The 11,951-nt window shown below is 31.9% G+C and overlaps 1 long non-coding RNA gene across 1 annotated transcript; it reads left to right on the top strand.

Annotated features, from left to right (window-relative positions):
- The first annotated feature begins 9,905 nt into the window (after positions 1-9,905).
- LOC134693984 (uncharacterized) lies at positions 9,906-11,034 on the top strand. Its single transcript, XR_010102537.1, has 2 exons — positions 9,906-10,077; positions 10,672-11,034. It is a non-coding gene; the product is annotated as an uncharacterized LOC134693984 (long non-coding RNA).
- Positions 11,035-11,951: the final 917 nt, after the last annotated feature.

The raw sequence follows: 11,951 nt of genomic DNA, 5'->3' as shown, positions 1-11,951 counted from the left end.
CAAAAACAATAATATTTAGGCAAAAATCTTAAACGCAAATGTCAATAGGCTGGACGAATCATTACAAAATGATATTCATTTTCATATTGCAACATTGACATAGTATTTCATTACGAGGCACATTATTATATCTACCAGTTTCAATGTTGAGTTTAAGTTTTAATTGATAATAACTAAGTTGTGTTAAGAGTTCAACATTGACATCAAGAAGTAAATGTTTTTCCAAACAAAAGTCAATTTTGAACATTTTCAACATATCCAATTTTTCACAATCCAACATACTAGAACGCCAGCTTTGTATAAACTGATCACAGAGGCGTAGTTTCAAAACATCATATGAAAAAAATACATTTTCTTGGTTATACCATAGACAATTATAACCAAGATCATTTAACAACATGATCAAGGTGTGAACATTTGACGCCCAGGTTGTTTTACCATTCTCAGCACCATTAAGTGCCAGTCTGCCTAAGAATCAGGCAGTGGTGAAAACATGACAAAAAAAACCACCCAATTTGACATTGTTTTCAGTTCATAAAATGTAGTAATGCACAAAAATAACATTCATTTCCGTTTTCTGTTCTGGTAGTAGAAGATTCAATTTGGTTAAAATGCACTAGAAATTAATGAATAAGGAGAGATAACTCTGTAATTTGCTATCATTCTAACCAAGTTATTTGATATTACCAGACACACACAAACGAAAGACCAATTATGTTTAACTCAGGATGATGGTTAGTATTAAATAGCATGAATAGCTTGGTGTGTTTTTTCTAATCATGTTTTGATTTTTACCTAAATTGCCTGATTCTTACAAAGAAACCCCCATATCTCAGAACCATAGCTTAAGATCGATCCAACAAGACTATCGAACATTTCACATTTCTGTTGAGTTGATATGTATAACATCTTAAATGACTTTAAAGAATGACACAAGAGCTGATTAGCTTCCTGGGATAATTAAGTTAAGATAAATTAAGAAATAATTAATCTAAAATATGTTCAAGCACTTTGGTATTAAAACTTTGTTGTTTTTTAAATTTTATTTGATCTATCATTTATTATTTTCAATATGAATTGTGTAATTTAATCTTATGTAAATATAATACATGTAGGTGTTTGGGTTTTCAACAGTTGATCTAACTTGAGTTCGAAAAACAAATAAATGACTCTGCATTATTAAGTTACATGCACATACAACCTGTTTTTTTTTTTTATCCATTTAAAGGTATATACACAAAGACATGATTTTGTATGAAATCATGCATTAAATCGGTTGTTTTATGTAACCATATATGTTCGAATCTGCAGATAAGTAATATGCAGGAGGGTGATTTTAAACTTTGGTCATCAAGTAAATAACATTAAAAATTTACTAGATTTATGTCATAGCTTAAGGCTCCTTTTAATATATATTTCGACTTTTTGAAAAATGAAATGTTTGAATATCTATATATTATTAAACCATGTCGATACACTATTGATTTTTCTTTCTTTTGTTACTTACAATGAACGTTCTTAAAAGGGAATATGATTCGCGGAATTATTTTTGATAGCTACACGGTCATTGGTCAAATTATTCTCGGTAGCTCCAAGGAAGTATTTAGTTTGTTTTGAAACCATACACTAGCAGATTAATTATCTTTCAGCACTATGCGTTTGTAAACATATTAAGACATTTGCACAGAACATCATGCATAAACCACAATCATTAAGAGGTAACCTTGGTGTTTGGGTAGAGTGGTGGTGGTTGGTAATTGAATACGAATATCTGGGAAGAGTTGAAAGTTATATTAACAGTGATAAAAAAACATAAAAATGAATCACGCGTTAAAAAATGTAGCGTAGTAACCTCCAATCCTAAACATAAAAAGTACTTTTACTGCAGATTGTTATTCCCTTATAGTTTTCTTTACGAGTACACATATAAAGATTTGTTCATGATGATAAATGAAAAGCTTTCATAGTTTTGCTTTTTCTTTTTCTTTTCTGTTCAGGTTAATTATAAACCTTTGGTATCTTCTTTTTTGTGTTGGTACTTATTAGTAGTAAAGTTGATTTTTATTTGCACAAGTACACACAGTCAATTTATAAATTTTGTGATTTATACGTCAGTTTCTTTAACGCATTCCCTGTTTGCAAAACTTATAAAAAACGTATTTAAGTAAAATGAAATAGAAGTTTATTATTTAAAACTCTAACCTCGAAAAACAACAACAAAAATAAGAGAAATAAGGCGGAACATGCACGATCAATGAATCTACTATTTAAGGAAAAGGGGGACTCAAATTGAACTGAAGTTTGTCCTGAAATATCGATGAATTTAAAAAAAATAAGAATAAGACGATACAGTATAATTGCAAGTAAGAAAACACTCTACCAGTTCAACTAGCTCAATTCTGTAACGAAGCAAAATCATCCATATTTTACTTTGAATTTAGTTATCTATTTAAGAGTTGTTTAATAATCAAAATACCTTTGAAATTTCGGAATCATAATAAAATTGTCTCGTTTAATTTCTTTCTTTTTAAAAACTTGTATTTCGTTTGGTTGCCGCTTCCCTCACTTAAACATGTACAACACTTGTCTTTTTATACCGAAAATGTACATATATAAATCATATTCTTCAATGGCTATTTAAAAATCAAATAAAACTGAAAACCATTCGTAAATCTGATAATTTAAAATATAGAAACTTTTCATTTCAACAAATGCACAGTGAATTCTTTATCATTTCTGGTCCAATTTAATAAACGAAATAATTATAAGTACTGGATATTTCATATTACTTACATAGTGAACTAAAATTCCAAATAAGTACAATATTCCAAGGTGGAATGCACATATATTTACATGCTTGCAGTGGTATACATTATCATGGATAGTTTTAAATATACCTCGCTATCTGATATCTAATTTCCATTGAAATGTTCCTACTCAACCAATTGATTGATTTTTAAATACTTTTTTGAAATAGTTCTTTCTTTAAATTTGATTGTTTTATTGAAGGAGTGCATACACCCGTAATATAACAATGAAATATAATTTACCGTAAGAATTGACACATATATGCATATGTCGCTGTATATCAAACTTGGTTATCATTCACTATTTTGTACATAAATAAGGCCGTTGGGTTTCCCGCGTTTTGATATTGTTCTACAGTTGTTTCGGGGCTTTGTATAGTTAATACATAAAAATTATATGACTATGTGGTATGGATTTTTCTTATTGTTGAAAGCTTACAGTGACCGATAGTTGTTAAAGTCTGTAACAATTGATCTCTCGTGGAAGATATTTTCTCATCAGCAAGCATACCACATCTTCTTATTTTTATACTGTACGTAATGTCAATCCAATTGATTGATTGATAGACTATTGGTATAAGAGAAATTCAATATATTTATCTTACTGTAGGTGCATAATATTTATGCTCTTTCGTTAACATTTTGCTTTTGCAGTCATCGCAATTAGATTGCAATCATACTATTTAAACCAATTGTTCCAATTTAGGAAGAACCTCGTTAGTTGCTCACTATTTTTTTTAGTGATATCGTCATCATATTATTTTTATTTAGAACATTTCATATTCTGTGAAGGCAGTTGATAGTCTGTTTTTGTTTTTTTACTTCATTGTGTAAATGTGATAAAAAGTTACTATATCAACGATCGGTTAATTAAAATCTGATAGTTTTTGCTTAATGTTCAGTTGCATATATTTTATGCATGTTCAAAAAGACTATAATCTTAACGACGACCCATGGGCGGATCCATCCATTCAAAAAAAAAGGGGGTACAACTTTGAGTAAAAAAAGGGGGGAGTGTTTCCAACTACATGTATATGCTCCCATTCAAATGCATTGATCATCCACTGCAACCTTTCCCTTTATATCTATAGAAGGTGGACAATGATTAACTACACGTGTTGATTTACTGCACGTGTAGCATTTTTCAGATAAAATTTATTTGAATAATCAACAAGGAAGTGCCTATACAAACATTACATAACTTTTCAAATCTGAAACTTGTATTGAGACTATGCGATAAAAAGAGTTAATAAAATTAAACCACTTTTAATCAAAATCAATATTAGGAATTTTCAATGGAAAGTCATTTACAATGAGAATTAGTGCATGGGTAATTTTCTTTTAAAGGTATTGAATTATAAAACTTTGGATATTCTTTGTCATTTTCTTTTAATTTTGAATGAAGTATGCTATAATTCAATGTAAAAATAATACCGTTGTCGGTCTTGTTTGTAAAAATAATCCACATACATCTAAGTGCATAACAGATCATTGCAATGGTTATTAGGAGTTCTGAAGTACGTGTTATGCACTTTTGATCTAATAGACACAAAGCAAAGTATGACATTCTATTTCAGTTGTGTGTAACTCTTTTTTATCTTTGAAAATAAATATTCAACAAGATCCAACAATGATATCCGATCCTTAATGGTTCATTTTGTACTAACATTACCAAACTATTTTGCGTGTTTATGGTTATAAATTATATGCTTTTGTGTGGAATATATACTTTTTCTTGGCCTGGCCCCAACTTTGGTTGATATATATCCTTTAACAATATAAGATGCTGCTTTTCTTAAAAGATGGAGAACGTAACACAGTTATTATATACTCGATAAGTCTTGAAAAAAAAACTTTGCAAACATCCTCCGAAGGAAAAATTACAGAATCGCATCTTGACAAACACTTTAGTAGAGTCTCACCTTATTATACCCCATTTATGGTAATATGTTTTCTTGTCTGTCCGTCCGTCTGTCCGTCCGTTCGTTCGTCCTTTCGTTCTGTTGTCCGTTTGTTTGTTCGTCCGTTCGTCCGTCTGTCCCGGTTTAGGGTAAAGTTTTTTGGTCGAGGTCGTTTTTGATGAAGTTGAAGTTCAATCAACTTGAAACTTTGTAAACATGTTACTTATGATATGATATCTCTGATTTTAATGCCAAATTAGAAATTTTATCCCATGTGCACGGTCCACTGAACATAGAAATTGAAAGTGCGGATGGGGCGCATATTGAGGTATATATACATATAATACATAGACATTATGTAAAATGTAAACAAAAGCGTATGCACAATTCACTCTAAGAGTTTTGAGAGTCCATGTAAAAAGGCATGTAGATACGAAAAGTAATGAATATTGTACCTGTATTAACAAAATTCTAAAGCAAAAATCGATCAATAATTTGTTTTCAATATAGGATGACAAATTGTTGCACTATATATAAATTGCATATCATCATTATTTATTATGTTCCAAAGATTACGTGTTTTTTATATTGCGTAATATTTTCGAATATCACGTTCTGTCTGCGATCTAAACAAATATTGCAAAATATGATCAAAGAGAAAATGTACACCCTTTACAATGGCACGTACAGTATCTATGGAAAACAAAAGAGGTTAACATACCAATATTGTAATACTGTATCTTCGTAATTTTACGATTTTTCATTAACAACAGTGAATCTTGGTAATAAAATATCCGATTATCGCACTTTTTTTTTTGCAGCTCTGTAAGTTTTAATTATTATGTTGACATACCACTCTATGTTTTTTTCGATTGATTTTTTTCGTTTGTTTCAATATTGTGCTGTTGAACCATTGTCAAATGCTATGGCGAGTGTTCAGTGCACACAGACGTGTTAACCACTTAAAATACCTTTTGCACCAGTCCAAAACAACAGCTTGTAGCCTTGTGTTCATCGTTTGTTGTTACACTCTAAAATAGTTTAATGAAATTACCTCTAAGCAGGCCATTAATCAAATTTGAATGATCTCACAGTGAGTTACTTCTGTGTGAATTTTTCGCTATATATAGACGTGCAGTGCATTAGGGAAAACCTGTAGTTATGTACATGCATATCTTGTTTTGTTTGGTCTCTGATTGATGGTTGTCTCATTGACCGTTTTGCCACATTGCCTTATTATTATTATATGTTCATATTACTTTAAAAAAATGTTTTTTGTCATTACATTCGTTTTTCGTTGCTCTTAATTTATGAAATACAAAAAAAAAATATACACAAGGAAATTATCTTTTGTTTGTCAGTATCTTGATATGTCGATCTGTTTATACTACGTCCGTGTTTACACTCGAGTGCCTGTTTGTGCATTTGTGCGTCTACATGTCCTCCCGAACGTCCATTTGTTCCTTCACGGTCTAATCAATTTTCTTTATTACGAGTGTCCGTCAGTCCGTTAGAAATTTTATTGGAAAATGTGTCTTAGCATCTACAAGTTTCTTAATAATTGGTCCTATACATGTTTTACATGATTGAATCATACCGATTGGCACGTTTGCCGTACCTAGAATGTTTGAAGTCTTCCTTGCCGAAAACGTCTTTTAAATGCTATGATAATGCATGAAATATTCTTTTGACCCCCACCCCCAAACCCTGCAATAACAAGTCATATTTTCAAGAGGAACATTTATGCTTGTGTTATATATCATAACTATATACGTTTTATTCAATTAGTTTTTGCCATTTTCTCTTAATCAAAATGTCACTTGCTTGCTATTATTTATGTTCACTTCTTTTCTTTTCAATGCTAATTATCAATAGCTCAATGTTTTTTTTCCTTCCAATTTAAAAAAATGATTAATAAGTATACCCGATGTGTTGTTTAAAATTCATAAAAAAGTAGTTAGGTTTTCATTACACCCGTATCAAATCACATCATTGTCTAGCTGGCAATGGCCTTACAATAGAAACCCGATAGCACACGAAATTTGAACTCGAGTTTTTCATAAAGTGTATATCGAATGATATCAATAATCAAAACTTATGAAGACTTTAAAATCCCGTTATTTTTAACGAATTATTAAAAATTACACATATTTATTGGGTAACAATAGCACTGAGGATAATACACTTAAAATTGTGTCTTGTGATTATTCAGCCTGTTTGTGTTTTTGTATTTGATATTATTAATATATCGTCAACATTTACAATTCAGTTGAATGATTACATTACATAGATGTTGAATATTAAACCTTTTCTAGATGAAGGATATTGCTAAGGCCTTAACGACAGTTTTTCCATGCAAAATGTCATTTTATTAATACGCTTTAATTCCCCCAATCCAGAAAAAAATAATTAAAATTCACCACCCTTTTTGCAAGAAAAAGAGTAAGAAGAAAAAAACTAAACCACAACAATCGTTGCCAGAATACTAGTATTTAGTTTTTATTCATTTCATAACGTCTAATTTATTTATGACAAGGCCGTGTGAATATTTACAAATGACCAATGATAATCTATTCTACCTATGACGACGTTGTTAATATCATTTTCAACGGACACATGCTTCCTTATTGTCTAGCAATAATTGTTCATATAACTGTACTGCGCTGAGAAAGGAAAATGATTAGTCAGTTAGGTCAAAAGACAAAGTACAATTTTCGTAAATTGGCGAAAAAAAATTGAATATTGTCTTAATAATGCAGTGTTTTATTTATCACTTGTTTCTAATGATAAGAAAAGGAAAAGTTATTTCCCCTGAAGCCGTAATCTATACCGCATTCGTCACAACTCGGCCAATTCCGTACCTTATCTTAGGAGAGTACCGGAGTCACCCGAGGATTGCCGATTGATTTGTACCGTATACTACAACAAGGAAGTTCATGTAATATGAGTGCATTGAGGTCATGTTTCAATCTTAACGATACCATTGTTTCCCATTCTTCTCTCTTAAACTTAAGACGTGTGGTTTGTCTTTTAAGAAAATAACTAGGCTAACTTAAATCAAAAGTTAAAGAACATATCACAAGACCGCTAATAGTTTGATAAGGGCACTTGTAGAACGTTGACATATATATTATATATTACGTAGGAATCAAGCTTTGAATGTGAAATACTAGAAATGTTAGTTAATCCAAGGCTTTATTCATATCTTTTAATTTTAGAAAATGTGTCGTGTGATTTCTAGCTTTTTAGTGTAAATTCTTGTCATGTCCTTTTAATCATTTAACTCGTTTGCACTATTCCATGTTTTGTTATGCATTTGCATCATTCTTTACCTCACGGTTAAGTTTTGTTGCCTGTTGCTCACCCTTTGTCGCCAAACCTGCCGTCTCAAACATCAACAGGGGCGGATGCAGGAATTTTCGAAAGGGGGGGGGGGGGGTGCTAACCCAGGGCAAAGGGGGGTGCAAAACATATGTCCCGATACAAATGCATTGATCGGCAAAAATAAAGGGGGGGGGGTGCGCACCCCCGGAACCCCCCCTCTGGATCCGCCACTGATCAAACATACACTGGATCTACAAAATACTATTGTGTGCCTCCAAGAACGCTTCTTTGGCAATTTCAAAAACAAACTATGTCAAAGTTAATACCATCTCTGGAAAATTTAACTAGATGCCATCATATCAATATCAATAAACCTATTTCAAGTTTTAAAGCACCAAGAGGACAAGCTGGTGTCTCAATCATGTGGCCCAAACAATGGTTAAGCAAAATTAAGAAACTGGAGGTAGAAAATGAACGAATCATTGCTATAACTCTAGCAACGGAACCTTTGCTCTGTATCATCAATGCATATATGCCTACAATTAATACTAACTCTGAAACGCAATACTCTGAATGCCTGGATATAAGTTTCGACATTACTGAAAAATATCAATCCAAATGTTTTATAATTCTGGCTGGCGATCTTAATGAGACCCTTCTTCAGACTAGAACGAACAAACATGATAAATTGTTGATTGAGTCTGTCCAGGAAGTTTCTATTTGTTAACCCGATATAGTCAACCATTTTAAAACCAATGAATAAATAAAGTTTAGACAAATATGTCTGTAAAGAACTTTATTAAAAAATGTTATTGATATCAATTATAAAAAAAAAAGAACGATTCTTCCATGATAAAATTCATGTTCTAATAGGCGAGTGTAATATTTAAAAAAAGACGTATAGTTAAGGACTTTAATGCACCCACCTAACACACGGCTAAGTTCATTTTCAAATGACAGAATAATGATTTAACTTTGATTTTTGCCCGGTCGTCACAGCATCGTACGATGCAGTTTTTGTAAAATTGACGTTTATTTCAGAAATTAGTTGAATATTATAAAATTACGACACGTTTTTCAAGCAAAGGAAATTAAACGTATCTCTTCTTTTAGACAGAATAAATAAGTGAATTAGATTCTTAAAATAATGAAAATCAATATTTACAACTGTAAGTCCGCATGCTTTTGCATTCCTTCTAAATATTTGACATTGTGTACGGACATCTTCATAAGCCTGACATTTTCGGATCTACAATTAAGGTTTTATTAAATGCTGTTGCACTCTATCCGTTTTAGAACACACCAAATTACTCATCAGTTATAGTTTTTTCATTCAAGATCAAGACTTTATCTCAACATCTCTTTAAATCACGAACTTCTGTAATATTATGGGTAAAATCACTATAGTTTCCGGAATCCCTCATCTATTTCGTTATCGTTTTTTTAATTAATATATTAGGGCAAATGCGGCGGGGTTAAACATATTTAATCCCGCGGCAATTTTGCGCCTGTCCCAAATCAGGAGCCTCTGGCCTTTCTTAGTTTTGTATGATTTTTTATTTTAATTTCTCGAGTGTATTTCGAAGCTAGTATTACGTCCATTATCATTTCAAACTAGTACATTTTGTTAAAGGGCCAGCTAAAGAACGCCTCCGGGTTTGGGAGTTACTTGCTGCATTGATGACCCAGTGGTGGTCTTCGGCCGTTGCCTGTTCGAGTAGGTGTCTCTTTGACAAATCCCTCATGTCCATTCCCAATCATTAATTCAATCTGTATATAGTAGATCTTGTGTCCGCTTTGAGCAAAACCTCCGCTGTACTGACAAATCCCATGCCAAGGAAGTTGTCTTTGTATGGAATTGCTGACCGATACAGTGCGTGAACTGGTGACAAAATATTATCGCCCCTGTAAACAGTGGGCTCTTCTGACTAGAGGTAATCGGTAAAGAATAGCGGAAAATGGTGTACATTGTTTACGAGCTTGAAATGAGCTAACACAGACGAACTGAGACGTGTCAACGTAATGTGAATATGATAATGCACCAGGTAAATTATTAATTGTTAAGTTTATCACATCATCGTATCTTCATATGATAGGTAAATAAGTGAATTTTCGATTTTAAGTGTCGTCAGGGTTCAAACCTTTCATTATTTTTTTTTAATACTAACCTATAGTCGGAACATCTGGATTTTCTCCCAATTTGTAAAGTTAATTATGCTGCTTGACATATATTTTTTTTTGGGAAAAGAAATTGATATGCAGTCAAATGTGGCAGTTTTTAATATTTGTTGCTATGTGAAATAAAGGGAAGTAAATTAAAGTAAAAGAAGGCGCGCTTTTTCAAATAGTAAACAATTTAATTCAGATGCATAGTATTTTGTCAAATGATAAAGAATATCGTAGAAACTTGCTAGAAATTCATCTAATTTATAAAAGATATACAACATGACATACTGAAATCTGAAAAAGGGTAAAACCACCATACCTTGAACAAATTCAGTTAAAAAAGGGGCGGGGGATGCTACGAAATTTAGATTTTTTTTGGGTCTCTGTTTATTGTGGTCTGATGTTTTCAGATTCTCTTTGGATTGCCAAATAATATTATAATCATCTAATTGAATGTTCAAATTATTTTGCAGCGATGGTGTGTATGGAAGGAAGACTGTCATAAAAGCCAACAGTTCCGGATGGCCCTTTAAATAATTGCTTAACATCAATAGCGATGTAAGATTCAAGTATTTGATTTAGCACAAGTTTAGCCAGGTTTTCCTTGTAATTGTGGCAGAAAAACCACTAGACAGTGTCATGCATTGAAAGGATATCAAACGGATATTTTATGGAATGATTCTCATACATATAAAATCATATGCATAGGAATGTGGAGCTAGTGTCTTTCATGCAGCAATTTTTAATTTCCAATATAAACTCTGAAAAGACAAGAGCATAGAAATGTATACCAATGAGAAACATTCTTTGTGAATAAAATCATTCCAAAACTTAAATGTGTCATTAGTGTTGCATTATTTATCAGTAGAGATAATCAGATTCCAGTAAGATTGTCCAACTGATGGTTTTTGTTTGTAATCATTTTTGTTAATCTTAGTTGTTTTGACAATCCGGGCTGTGCATGTTGCCCGACTGCCCCTTTCAGTGTGAGACAATATTTTGTTTATGATAAACAAAATCACTGATTCAAGACTCGAGCGGACCCCTTTTGGGCAGTTAGTGCGAATCCTTTAGGTTTAAACCATTACATGCAATACGGGGGAGGGGGGAAGATTTTTTTTACAGAGTCAAACATTTTTCCTAATTATAATACATTGAGATTTAATATATACTTTGTTATATGTAGTGTGTATATTAAAGTATTGCCAACAAAATTCATCAAATTTGGGATCATAATATTGTTTAAGAAAAACCCTTACCCCCTGTACATCATAAAAATTCATAATCTTCTGTAACACACGTGCATGGTTAATTCGGATCACATATTTTCTATTCCGATGTTATAAGAATTCGAAGGTTCATATCATTTACAATATCATTCAAAAAAATTCTGGGATTTTTTTTTACTATCAACGTTGAACCTCGAGGTTTCATTGTAGTAAAAAAAAATCCAATAAAAACGTTGAATGTAAATGATATGCACCTTTAAATCTTATATTGTAGGACTCATGTTGTTCAAACATATAGTGTTGATCAATTATGTTATGATGATTTTGATAAACTTCACATTAGGTAATCTTTCACGTATATTGATTACATTATATCGAGTTGTCCCAACGATATACTTGTCGGTGTGCTCGATCATACGAATTTACCGACATTCATATAGACAAAATGACACAACTTTGAAAAATTCTCGTGACGAAACTACATTTCGGAACACGTTAAAAATTGGATACCCAGAAAGCTACAT

Source organism: Mytilus trossulus, chromosome 13, assembly GCF_036588685.1.
Source record: "Mytilus trossulus isolate FHL-02 chromosome 13, PNRI_Mtr1.1.1.hap1, whole genome shotgun sequence".
NCBI classification, from domain to species: domain Eukaryota; kingdom Metazoa; phylum Mollusca; class Bivalvia; order Mytilida; family Mytilidae; genus Mytilus; species Mytilus trossulus.
This window is presented reverse-complemented; position numbering and strand designations above follow the sequence as displayed.